Source organism: Vigna unguiculata, chromosome 4, assembly GCF_004118075.2.
Source record: "Vigna unguiculata cultivar IT97K-499-35 chromosome 4, ASM411807v1, whole genome shotgun sequence".
NCBI lineage: Eukaryota > Viridiplantae > Streptophyta > Magnoliopsida > Fabales > Fabaceae > Vigna > Vigna unguiculata.
Genome location: NC_040282.1, coordinates 30,713,222 through 30,727,094, shown reverse-complemented (window position 1 = coordinate 30,727,094; position 13,873 = coordinate 30,713,222). Strand labels below are relative to the sequence as shown.

The 13,873-nt window shown below is 26.3% G+C and overlaps 1 protein-coding gene and 1 long non-coding RNA gene across 2 annotated transcripts in view; both read left to right on the top strand.

Moving 5' to 3' along the window:
* The window catches only part of LOC114180733 (TMV resistance protein N-like), a gene marked incomplete at its 5' end in the record, with an annotated part of 85,882 nt that overhangs the window by 25,894 nt on the left and 46,115 nt on the right, over nucleotides 1-13,873 (top strand). The window lies entirely within an intron of this gene.
* LOC114181950 lies at nucleotides 9,835-11,933 on the top strand. The gene is made up of 7 exons (XR_003603971.1): nucleotides 9,835-9,921; nucleotides 10,013-10,106; nucleotides 10,644-10,730; nucleotides 10,812-10,890; nucleotides 11,117-11,409; nucleotides 11,590-11,649; nucleotides 11,746-11,933. It is a non-coding gene; the product is annotated as an uncharacterized LOC114181950 (long non-coding RNA).

Genomic DNA, 13,873 nt, shown 5'->3' with positions numbered 1-13,873 from the left:
ACGTCAAATTTGCAAAAAAGAATGTGATTTTTAGATAGGGACCCTCTACATGGTAGTGGTCACCAAATATTTTGAATACAAACCCTCTCTTCGGGATTAGTCTAATCTTTTTTCAAAAAGTCAAATTTGCAAAAAGAATATCGTTTCCCGGGTTGGAACCCTCTAAATGGTAATGGTCACTGAATCTCGACCCGTTCATTGGGATTGATCTAATATGTTTTTTTCAAAAATTAAAAAAAATGTGTTTTTTTAGGTCGTGACCCTCTACATGGTAGTGGTTGTTGAATATTTTGGATAGAGACCCTCCCCTTAGGATTGGTCTAATTTGTTTTTTTTCCAAAAAAAGTAAAAAAAAAAATAGGTGTGTCAGATGGAGACCCTTTACTTGGTAATGGTCACCTAATTCCTTTCTTTTAGATAAAGACCATCTCCTTTGGAATGGTCAAGTTTGTCTTAACTTTGTCTTCTTTTGTAACCCGAACGAAATTAGTGTTTCTATCTTTACTTATCTTTTATTACGATAATATGAAAAAGTTAAACTTTAATATTATCTAGTAAAATATAAATAAAAAGGGACAACTATCAACATCCAATTTCGTCCCGGTGAATAAATTTTTTTTTGAAAAAAAATAAAAAAATGAAATGTTTTTTAGTTAATGGTAAATAAAAAAAAATGAAATTAATTTTTTTCAAGGACTTTCAAACTTTAATTTTAGTAAAAAAAATGAGAGAGATAAAAAAGAAGTAAAAGAAGAAGAAGGAAGAGCCCAAATTAGTTTTAATTGTGACACTCTTATTCTTGAGCCCAACAACTCAACATATCTTTTATCCTTATCCTTTATTCTGATAGATAAATTAGTGATATGATTCTAATAATTAAAAACAAGATCTCTTCATATAATTAGAATCAATATTACTAATTGGGATTGATTTTGTGCTCTGATTTATTAATGATTAGAATCAATATTACCGATCTTGTTTGATATTGTGTTCTGATTTGCTATGATTTTATTTCCATAATGTGCTGCTGTGATGACCAATTTCTTTCTTATATTGTTCATTATAAGTAAGGCTAAGATTACATTGATATTGCAATTTGTGAATATAAATAGACAATCTCTCACATGAAAAAGGATCGAAAAAGAAAACAAAATATTCTTACACTTCCTCTCAACTTCTTATTACCACCCACACAGACACACCTCTTTTTTTATCTCTCTTGGAAGAAAAATTAGAAAAAGAGGCAAGACACAAAAAGAGAAAAGGTAGTTATAATATACAAAATGAGAAGGTGATATTGATACAAGAGAAGAGGAATTGAGAAGTGTAGAAGGTATGTCACTACCATTATTTTTATTTATTTATTCATTCCTTTTTTCTTATATTATCTTTTAATATTGAACGCGTTTTGTTTTACACCTAATTTGGGCCTTTTGCTTAAGATATATTATTTATACTGTTCATAAATATTTTATTCTAAAAATCATAAAAAATGGTTTTCTTCATTTCTTTTAGTGTTTGTTCGGCCGCTCACGTCACGTGACACTAATTTTTTAAATTTTTTTTTGAATATAAAAAAAATATAAATAACTAAAGATAAAAAATCGTTTTCTTTATTTAATTTTTGTGTCTATCCAGGTTCTTCGCGTCGTGTGACACTTATTTCCAAATAATTAAAAATACCAAAAACCATAAAAAAAATTTCAAAATTCACCAAATAAAAATCAAATATTTTCTCAAATAGGTTTTTCATAAAAAATTATAAAAAATTACGTAACTCTGTTTCTCCATGGTGAATGGAGATATGAAGATACGTAGGAGGAGCGAGGATTAATCCTCTTCAGGCTCAAAAAACTAAAAAAATATTTTTATTTCTTTTGTACATCCTTTTATTATTATAATTAATATTGACAATTAATATTAGTTATTATATAAATATTTATTTATTATATTTAATTATTATATATATTATTAATTATTATATATATATATATATATATATATATATATATTATTTGTTGTTTTTATTCATCATTACTATTTATTTATTTATTTATTATTATCATTGTTATTCTTATTTTTTTTATATTGTCTCATTAGTGTTAAGACTTTGGCAAGTGTACCAAGTCGTGCAAGTAATAAAAATGGTAAGTCCAAGTATCGTTTTCCCACGGGAATTGCGTTTGTTTGGTTAACTAGGCGTACTTACTAATTTAAGCATTGAATGTAACCATAGATTAATTTGAAACAAGTGAAAACATAAATATTTCTAAACTTTAAAGTGATAAAATAACCAAGACAAAGACTCATTGGGGTTGGAATTCATGACCAAAACTCTAAGCAATCATCTCACAATATATATCTCTCATCTACTCAAGCATTAATATCAAAGGTATTCAAGCCCTAATCCCTTAGGGGCATGTTTTGAACTTTTATGTAAAAATATTAATCCCTTAGATGTTTAAACACAAAATACACAATAAAAACGATGTCTAGAATGACCAAAAGCTTTGGTCTATGTCTAGAACCAAACCTCTAGATTGTTCTATCCAGTGGCGGACCTTTATTGGAGCAGGGGTGGGTCATGGCCCCCTTAATTTTTTAATTTTTTTTATATTATATATATATATATATATATATATTATTTTTAAATTTTTTTAAATTTTCAAATTATATGTAATATATAGTAAAATAGAAGTTTAATTTAGTATTTTTTATTTATTTTAATATAACATTTAATATTAATAAATAATAAAATATAAAATCAAATATAATAAAATAAAAATATTTATTAACATATTTTTTATTTTTTCATTGTATTTTTAAGTTTTTCACAACTTATTATGATCTCACACTCTCACATCTTTTCTTTTTATTTTGAAAAAAAAAAAACAGTTAAATACAAATTTGTTATTTTTGCTTTTATTTCTCATTTATTTATTTTTTTCATTTGTGAAAAAAAAAGAGTAAATTTTTTATATCATCACTTGATAATGAAATACTTGTTTAATAGTTAACATTATTTTTTACCATATGAGTCTTATATTTATTTTTTTTATGATTATGAGAGAAAAAAATGATTGTTCTATGTGTTTTTATATAACTATCTTTTATTTGAAACTTGTTTGTCATTGATTTTTTCTTTTAGTGACTCTTAATTTTTCATTTTTTAATTAAATTATGATAACTTATTTTTTAATCTTAAACTTAAAAAAGAAATAGATATATTGATGAAGAATAAAAGAATGAATTTATTTGTTAAAAGTGGTAAAAAGAAAGTTATCCGTGGCGATGAAAATAATTCAAATTCAATATTTTATCTTAACGTATCTTGAATCATGATACAAATGATTATATTGTTCAATTTGAGGAACATGTTTTATATTAATTATTTGGAAGGTGTTTATATTTACATTGAAAAATAAATAGTTGACAATTTTAGTTTTAATTCAATTATTGATGAGTTCAAAAATCTGAAAGAACAAGGACAATCCTTTACATATGTGTGATTTCTTTTGTATGTACAATTATAGTAAATTATTTATTCATTTTTATTTTTATTGTATTAGTTACACTAATTAAATATATAAATTTTGAATTTTGAATATATTATTTTGGCTCCCCCAAAATTATTGGTCAAGATCCGCCACTGGTTCTATCCATGTCTAAGGTTCCAAAACACTTTCCAATGATTAGATACCACAAAAACGCATAGATATTCCATCATGCACGAAAATAATGTAGATAGAACACAAAAGCAGTGAAAGTGAAAGAGATTCTATTGTATAGATGAAACTACAATGAGTTTAAGTACATTACATCCAACCCCAATGAAATGGAGTTTAGCCACTCCTATACATCTAGAGCACAAATGGAGTTGGAATGGTAAAAGGAATCCTTTGAGCTCCAAAAGTGTCTTTGCCTTCATCTTGAGTTCCAGCAGTGTTCCTCCCACCAAAAACTACATCTCTGTTTGAGTCTCGACACTTTTAATGTTTAAGTAAAAAGTGAAACTCGTTGGGCCAACATACATTCTCGCTGGGCTAACAAGCCTTCCTCGCTGGGCTAGTGAGTCTTGGTCGTTGGGCGAGCATGTCTAGCTAGCTGGGCGAGTGACTCCAGGCAGCTACTAGTGATTTTTCTCCAATCTTTTTTCTACAAAAGTCCACAAATATCAAAGTAAACATGTTTTTGAATAAAATAACAAAATCCTAAATTCTTTCATGGGATTAACACAAAAAATACATGAATAAAAAGACAATTAAGAGGTTCTAAAAGTGTAAATAATAGGTAATTATCACACTTATCAATTAACAACCAAATTTAGTGATGAAAGAGTGGTTAGTCATTATAGTGATTAATTTAGATATCAATTTACAAAATAAAGAATTATTAATTACTAAAATGTCAATATTATAAATAAAAAATTATACTTGGTCTCTAATTTGGTTTCTAAACTTTAGCTAGGAATTGGTTTCTAAATTGATCTCTAATTAATTAATAACCAATTTAGTGATCAATTATAATTTTTTGATTCATAATAATTATAATAATTTTTATTTTGTAAATTGGTATATAAATTAGTTATTATAATAATTAATAACTTTTGACTATTAAAATTGATTGTTAATCAACTATTTTCATGTTATGATTCATCCTTTCAAATCTTCTCTACATTAAAGAAATGTAAAAAAGTCTCTGATCTCTTCTTAAATATGTGTTTGATAAATTAATTGTCGTCCATTGATTTAATACTGTTACTCATATGATTGATACTCATATGATTCATTACTCTTCATGTAAATATTTGTATTAATTATTTCATTTGTATTCTTTATCGGTTAGTTACATTGACCTTGTATATATAAATAAGACTCTTTCTATCAGTAATAGACACACAGAAAAGTTGTTCCACATTCTCTCCTTCTTTATTCTTCCTTTACTTCTTCTCTCTATTATTAGCTCTATTTTATAACACGTTATCACCACGATGTTCCAACCAAAACCAACTTAGGACTAATGGAAGCTTTTTCTCTCTAACGATAGTGCTCTGCATGTCTCAATCTAGGCTCTTTCTAATCATTTGTTCATTTACAATTTTACCTTATATTCTTATTCTCGTGATAAGAATTGTTTGACTTTATCAATTTTCATTTTCGTCTTATTATTTTTAGTTTTATTATGATGATGATGATGATGATTATTATTATTATTATTATTATTATGCTTATTATTATTAATATTATTATTTGATGTGCTAGTTCTAAACACGTCAAACGTTGTAAAATTTGGATTTGTGACCCTTGATATTACAAGGAAGAATTACTTATATTCGATATTAAATGTTGAAATACATTTAGATGTGATGGGTCTTGGTGATACCATTAAAGAAATAAATAAAGCATCCGAGCAACTAATTTGCTCCAGCAACAACAATATTGTGAAAAAAAAAACAAAAGGATTTCACAAATATTATGAATTTATTTCATGCCTTTGTGTGGTTAAATAAAGCAATGAGCTTTTGATAGAAAATCATGAAACCTGTCCAATTGGTTCTCCATTCCCAGAAGTGAATGCAACAACGTTCGATTTAAATTTTCATGATCGTGATGTTGATTATGGACATGATTATAAAGGAAAATTCAAAGACACATTTTGTCACCAGAAGTGACACAATAATATGAATAAGGGAAAAGAAAAATGTGAAAATATTGACAAATAAGATGAAAGTATATATTATCATTACAATGGTAAATGTCATTTAAGTTGTACTTGTCGTATACCAAAGCATCTCACAAATAATGAGAAGAACATAGAAATACACTTTGCTCATGAAGATGGTGATTTTGATAATGGCCATATGGATGCTACTGATCTTGATATTATTATTTTCTTTGCTAAACTAAATGGACAAATGGAAGCACTAATCATCTCATTGGTTATGAGAGTGTTAAAAAAAGATTATAAACATATTGATATTTATATTTATATGAAGAATGAATGTTGGCACTAGCACCAATAATGAGAATATATGTCTTATTGATAATGCAACAACTCATACATTCTCTTATCAATGGACACTCAAGGGGAGTATTATGAATTAATGGGTCCATTGATATAATGTTACTCATATGATTGATACTCATATTTATATTAATTATTTGATTTGTATCCTTTATGGGTTATCATGTTGTATCTATAAATATGACTATTCCTATCAATAATACGACACACAAAAATGTTGCTCCCTATTCTCTCATTCTCTATTCTTCCTTTACTTTTTATCTCTATTATTACTTCTATTTTATAATTGTGTTTTTATTCTCTCACAAATCCAAAAATCCGAACACGATTATACCCGCAAATCCATTCTTCAAAATCCTTCCATCTCGCAAATTTTTTATGCGAACCCACTCTAAAAGATACTAATAAATACACGAATTCTCATGCATAGGTAAAGAAAACTAAAACTATAAAATTAATGGAACTAAAAAGGTATAAATACACGAATACTCATGCATAGCTAGAAAAACACTAAAACTTATTTATACTTTGAACTAAGGAAGATACACTCTCAAACAAGTTTCTCAAACATGAAAAAGATGATTATACCCCTTTAACCATTTTTACTTTAAATGTGTTAATAAACTATTTCTGTTCTATTTTAGAAATTTATACTTTTTGTTTAGTGCTCTACCTAATAATTATTTATATTTTATCTATATAGTGGCAGTCATTTTCTTTTAACCAATATTTGTATTTAAATTTCACATTTAGTCAAGTAACTATTTTTTTTAATTATAGAAATCAATGTGTTTTCAATACTTTTCAAATTCTTTGTCATCACACAATTAAAAAGAATTAATGGATACATAGTTAATGACACCTAAATAATAAAATTCAAAGGTAAAATAAAATTAAAATATTTAATTTAGAGGGAACTCTTATAAAAGATATTTTGAGTACTAAAAAATAGAAATAGTACATATATTTGGGGTCTATTTGACCCATTTAAATTAGAATTATCAAAGTGAGTTAAAACTCGTGATCTAACTTGGTCCATCATGGATTTGAGTAGGATTGGATTAAAAATAATTTACAAATTTCAGAATGGACAAAAAATGGACATGGTCCACTAACAATTCAGGTCACAAGTTGGTTCCCCAACTCAGATATAAAAAAAAAAAAAACACATCACTCTTAATTGGTTGTTTCTTCCTATGCCTACATTCTAATATCACCTCATATTACCCATTTATTTTTGGGATGAATGATTTATTTATTGTCTAAAATGAGAAAAAAATTAAAATAGGTTTCAACTTTTAGATTTTGGTAACATTAAAAAAATGTTAGATTGAAGAAAAAAAAGTAATTTTTTTAATTAAGTGAGTCGATCCGTTGATTTAACCCACCAATCCCGTGGTGGGCAGGGTCAGATTCAAATTTCTTGAGCTCACTAATGAGTGAGATGGGTTGGCAATGGCAGATCTTCAGACAAAATACAGGGGGTGCCAAAATAAAGGGTTAAATATAAATTTTGGTCTCTTAATTTCAGTAAAAATTAGAATTAGTTTCTCTTCAAAACTTTGATTTAATTTAATTTCCTAAATTAAAAATACATGAATTTAGTCATTTTAATCAAATTTTATTAAACTTATTTGACGTTTAAAATGTGTTTCTCATATAACATTGAAGCAAAAATATGTTAAATAGTGTAAGTAACTTAGATGATATATATGTAAACGCATTTCATGATAACATTTAAGTTGTTTACACTATTTAACACATTGTCGCTTCAATGTTAGCTGAGAAATGCATTTGAAACGTCAAATAATCTTAACAAAATTTGGTTAAAATAATTAAATTCACATATTTATAAAGATATGAGACTAAATTAGTCAAAAGTTTCGAGGAGTGACTAATTTCAGTTTTAACTGAAAGTTAAGGAACCAAAAAAATATTTAATAACAAAATAAATGCATAAAAATTGTGGAGGTGCTAAACACATAAATCACATCAAACACTACGAAAAAAATTGGATTTAGCAATGATTTTATTTAGCATGTTTGGGAGTTTTAACCCCCACTAGGTATGTTACTTGTAGTTTGACTTTTCCTCATTGTCACTAACAAATTATCGATGATTTTGAGTAATTCCTGATAAAGTGAAACTTCCCTATAATTTCATAAGTCCTGTAAATTACTAGAGATTTCAAAACCTCGATACTTCCAATGGGTTTCAAACCCCTTTTACTATTACGTTATCATTTTTTTTTTGTTTTTTTTTTAGGGTTTCAAGTCCCCGTTAATTTTATAAGTTCATTAATTTTATAAGTTCTTTTTAATGCACTTAATTTTATAAGTTCTTTAGTTTTATAAGTTCTTTTTAATGCACGTAAATTGAATTTTTTTAATACACATAAATACATGAGACAATGAAAAATACAAAAGGCAAATATTTTGAAATGATGGTATTATCCTGAATATATCGTATATTAACAGAAAGAAGTACATAGTTTAGAATTTGAAGATGAAATAATGTAAAACAACTCCGTTTAGATGAAACTAGGAAATATTTCAATATCTTTGTTCACTATCATAAAATTGGACAAAAGGAAAATCAAATAACAATCTTCAATCACACCCTTATCAAATAGCTAACATTCAAAAATTAATTAGTAACAACCAAATTACAATATAAAATAATATTAACATATTAAGATTTAAATATTACCATATTGGATACTTATTCATTAACAACATTGGTCATTCTATGAGTCTGTTTTTACTCTTTTAATCAATATGAATGTGAATATGTAAACGTTTTTTTGTAAATAAAATATTAGATTAAAAATATTTGAACTTACTATGTGTTCGTTTGTTTTGTATTTTATGTTTGTACTATAATAGTTGATATTAGAATCTCTTGAGTAGAATGAATTATGAAAGAAAGTGAAGTATGAAAGATGTATGACGAAGCAGGTTTAGCTTTTCCATGAATATTGTTTTCTTTGAAAAACGTTTTTGTTTGCCTCCTTTCTGAACCAATGAGCATAAGATAGGATGAGTATGAAAGAGGCAATATTAATGAAGAAGACACCAACCTCTCTGCAATTTCTAGGGTTTTCTTTTACTCTGCAACGGTATTCAGCTTTTGAATACCATCTTTTTCTTTCATGGAAAGCTGTATTGTTTCAGAGGGTTTTCTGCACTCATTCCAACTTACAAATGACGCAGCAGGTTTAGTTTTTCAATAAATCTTGTTTTCATTGAAAACTTTTTTCTTTTGCCGCTTCTTTGAACCAATGACCTCAACTGTGCTCTGTCTGTATCCCAACTCTTCATAACAAAAATTGAATGCGCAGATTCTTCTATAAATAAATTAGTCATCATTCACGTGAATGTATAGGACAAACCTGCTCAATGATTCATTATTTTCTTTTTTACTAGAATATGTTAGTTAAGCAAATTTTAATATTTAAAAGATTTTAAAAATAAAGTCTTAAAATATAGATTATATTTATAATTATATTAGAATCTATCTATTAATGAATTTTAAAAAAAATCTAAAATATTAGAAAGAAATTAAATTAAATTTAACATGTAGATAAAAATAATTTAAATTAAATTAACCGATTATATAAGAAAATAAAATATAAGATATTTGTTCATAAACTTTCTCTATAAACAGTAAAATATAAACAAACTAAAACATGCAATTTAGAAAAGAATGAAAATAAAATAATGAATAAAAAAATCTTAATTTTAAAATTCAATAGTAACAAAATATATAAAAAATAGTAAATAAAATAAAAGTAATTCTCGTCTTTAAAACCTGTGGTGCAAACATTTGTATGGACAGTGGCAACGGTGCATTGCTTTTACCTTCAAAGCCAAAGTATTCGTATTGGCTGTAACAACGGTGCATTATTATTTTTTTTCTTTCAATGTTTCAAAATGAGAGTAGGTTTCCTTCTATTTAAAAGACCTAACTCATTTCTTCACTTCTTCAGAAATTAGGTTTGTTTCTCTAAGATACCTAATTTATCAGAAAAGAAGGGTGAAGAAGAAGAGCAGAAACAATAGTTTGGAGAGGGTGTTCTTCAGGTAACTTATCTTATTAATTAGTTCTTGCATAATATGTTTCACTATTCTTTTTCTCTTGTTTCTTCATTTTTCTTTTTCTCCTCCTTTTCCTTGGAGAAAATATGAGAAAGCACAGTGACAAGTGGAAGAAAGTTTGACAGAAAAATAGTTTTGGTCTAATGCATGACATATATTCATTTACCTTTTACAACTTTCTATATACTCTCTTCATTTATATATACATAAAGTGCAATTTCTTTCATGCATATTCATGTTAAAAAAATTTCTCTCTTATTCTAAGAACGTGAAAACAGTGAAGTTTAGACTTATTTTTATTTATTTTATGGTTTAAGCATTCACTTTTGTATTTGTAAGAGCTAAAACTAATTCATAATTGAAATATTTGGAGAGTTTAATAATGCAATCACATCATATTCTAAATGTTTTTTCTTTGTATTAGCTTTAAAAAAGCATTAAATACTATAAATTGGATTTGCCTAAAAAGTATATAAATATGTACATGTTTTGTCTAAAGAGAATTTTTCTGTGGAAAATTAGGTATGGGGGGAATGTCGAAGAGGTGGCACAGTTGGCTGATTGAACATGTTCGAAGTATCGAGACTTTTGCAACCGTAGTTTTTTACGGTGGGTTTCTTTTTGTTTTTATCTATTTGTTTTTTTAGTTTGTATTTTATTCATGGATTAATTCTGGAGTTATTTTTATAGGAAACGATGAGACAAACAGTATAATCTCTTATATCGTATTGTCAAGGAATTTGAAAACCTTATTAAGAAATCATATCAGGTACTTTATTATTTTTTTTGTTTTACTTTTGCACGTCTAATTTTTCATTTTGGAGTGTGGTGATTTTGTGATGACTCTTTGTTGTTTGGTTTGTTTCTTGATTTTGTGATGCATTTGGATGATAACACTTTTGTTTTGTTGGTTTTCCGTTGTTAAGTACCGACAAACAGATGTGTGAGATGACCTTTTGGTTCGTGGTTCATGTTTTTTTTGTTATTTCTTGCAGGAGCGTGAAGTACTTTTTTCGGGGAAACTTGGAAAGGAAAGTTGCTCAAATGCAAATGATGTCACTGAGGTTTTCAACAAAGATCATGGTGGTGATAATGTTGGTGCCATGCTTCAAGGAGAAATAGAAAGGTGCCCAAATGTTGGTATGAACCTAGAGTGCAAAACAAAATTGAGGAGGAGGTTCTTTTACCACGTGGCATTGAGTTAAAAGAAATATTTGGCATGGAGTTACCACCTAAAGACGTTGTGAATGGATTGCAGTTTTTAGAGCTTTGTAGAGTGTTTGGAAAGGTATGGTTTCATGTTAATTTTTTCTCATGTTTTTGTTTTGATTAATTGCAATTCATTGTTGTATTTTGATTGAATAACCATAATCAGCAAATTCCTTTAATGCTTCGAGTGATGTTACAAAATTGGAACTAATTATCAATTGTTTCTTCACTGATATTTCCTATGTGTAATTTTAATCAGGCTCTTAGATCTCAAGAAAAGAGAAGCTGAAGCCATTTTGAAGCTGCAACTAAGGAAAAGGTAATATACAACAAGGTGTTATTATGCTCTTTGTATATGGATTATCCTTGTTGTTACCGTGTGTTTATAATAAATGTTTGTGCATGCTATATATAGGTAAAGTGTCTTGTCTTGTGCTGGTTCGTTTATAGTCCTGCAGAGAAGGATGAGGTTGTGGTGGCCGTTCCACATTTGTTTTTGGATACAAGGGACCTTAATTATTTGGATCATTGTATATAATTTTTTTTGTATTTTATTTTAGTGGAATACGAAATGAATATATATATATATATATATATATATTTAATTTAATTACTATTATGGTTGTATTTTTTTATTTATTTACCTAGTTACTAATATATTGTTCATTGAAAAGTGATGTATATATTATGAATATTTCTAATAGTTAACTTTTCTCTTGACCAAATATTAGCAATATATATTTTTATATAATAGGACTGAGTGTTTTTATTTTTCATAACCATATAATTCATACATGTAGAAATATTTATAGAAGTTGTTCTAGTTTTATTAGGTCAATGTGTATTAATTATTTTATACATCTCAAAGGTGAACTGAATATCTATATTAATATTATTAGCTTTATTTATTTATTTATTTATACAAATTTTATTTTATTGTTTGAATGTTATATATATATATATATATAATCATTTTATGATTATTCATTTTTTATGACTGTTCATATAATCAAATATCATTAAAAAAATAATAGTAATAAATACACGAATACTGATGCATAGTTAAAAAAAAAGACTTAAAATTAAAATATTTGATTTAGAAGGCACTGTTGAAAAAAAAAATCAATGAAACTGAAAAGGTAAATGATACACATCTATTCTTTAAATCTTATTTTTAACTAAAATTGTTCCTGATAAAAAGAAAAATTGTTACGGCCTTTAAAAGAGCTAATAATATTCTGCAGGTTCAAAAGAGTTTTATAAACGGTAGCCTTTATTTTGTTTTCTTAAAATAATGAATTAGTTTAAATTAAATTCTGTTTACTTGGGTTAGGAGTGGGAAAAACAATTCTATTTTTCAGTTAAAATTCGAACAAATTTGATTAAGTAGGTCTCGGAAACAAAGTTTTTATAGAAAGTGGATTTTGATTTAGTTGTTTATCATACTTTCTGATATAACCCCTAACTTGGATAATTAGTTTTGATTTAGTTGTTTATCATACTTTCTGATAATTGTTAAGAAGGGCATTAAAAAATAAATACTAAATTAATTATGAAATATAAAATATGAGTATTTTTGTATCACTTTAAACTAAGGGAGATTCGTTCTAAAACAAATCTGTCGTACATGAGAAAAAGGAGTATACTATTTTCACCATTTTTATTTACGTAAGTGAGAGTTCAAATTTAAGCAAATTTAATAAATATTTCTCTTTCTCTGAGAGAAATTTAAAAAGAAGAAAGAAAGGTCTCTGCAATCTCTTCTAAGCACGTCTTCTTTTCTGACCCAATTAGATCCAATTAGATGAATTGGGAGAATAGGATGAGGTATGAAAGAGGTATTTAAAAAGTAGAAAGAAAGGTGTCTGTTTGTGTTTTTAATCCTTAATTATACTTTATTATTGTAACAATCTCTTAATTCAACATAGATATTGGTTTATCTTCTAATCGAGCTATTTCATATATTGATTATACAAATTTAAAAATACACTAAATAAATGAGTATAACAAAATATATTAAATATATTATATGAGTTTATTGATATACTAATTAAACGAGTATAATAATATAGATTAGAAAGTCTCTTGATTTAACATAAATATTGATTTATCTTCTAATCGAGATTAAAACACAGAAGAAGTTGTGATAGGTGACATGAAATAAAAATTTTCAAAATCTTATAAAATTCAAATTAGGGAAAATATGTCGCCAGCAACTATTTTTTTCTTTTTTATTCTTTTTAATCCTAAGTTTTCATGTTGCATTTTGGAGTCATTTTATGATTAGTATCCATATATATAAACCATATATATAAACGAACAAAAAATAAATCGTTTTTAAAAATATAATTTCAAGGTATGTTTCTAAGCTTTTTTAATAAATTTGTTATTGATTTAACAAGGGTTTAAGTAAAATTATTTTATATTTATGGTAAATTTAAAAAAAAAATATTAGACGAGTCATTTCATACTTTGATTACACAAGTCGAAAAATATACTAAATAAATGAGTATAACAAAAGATATTATATAAGTTTATTGATA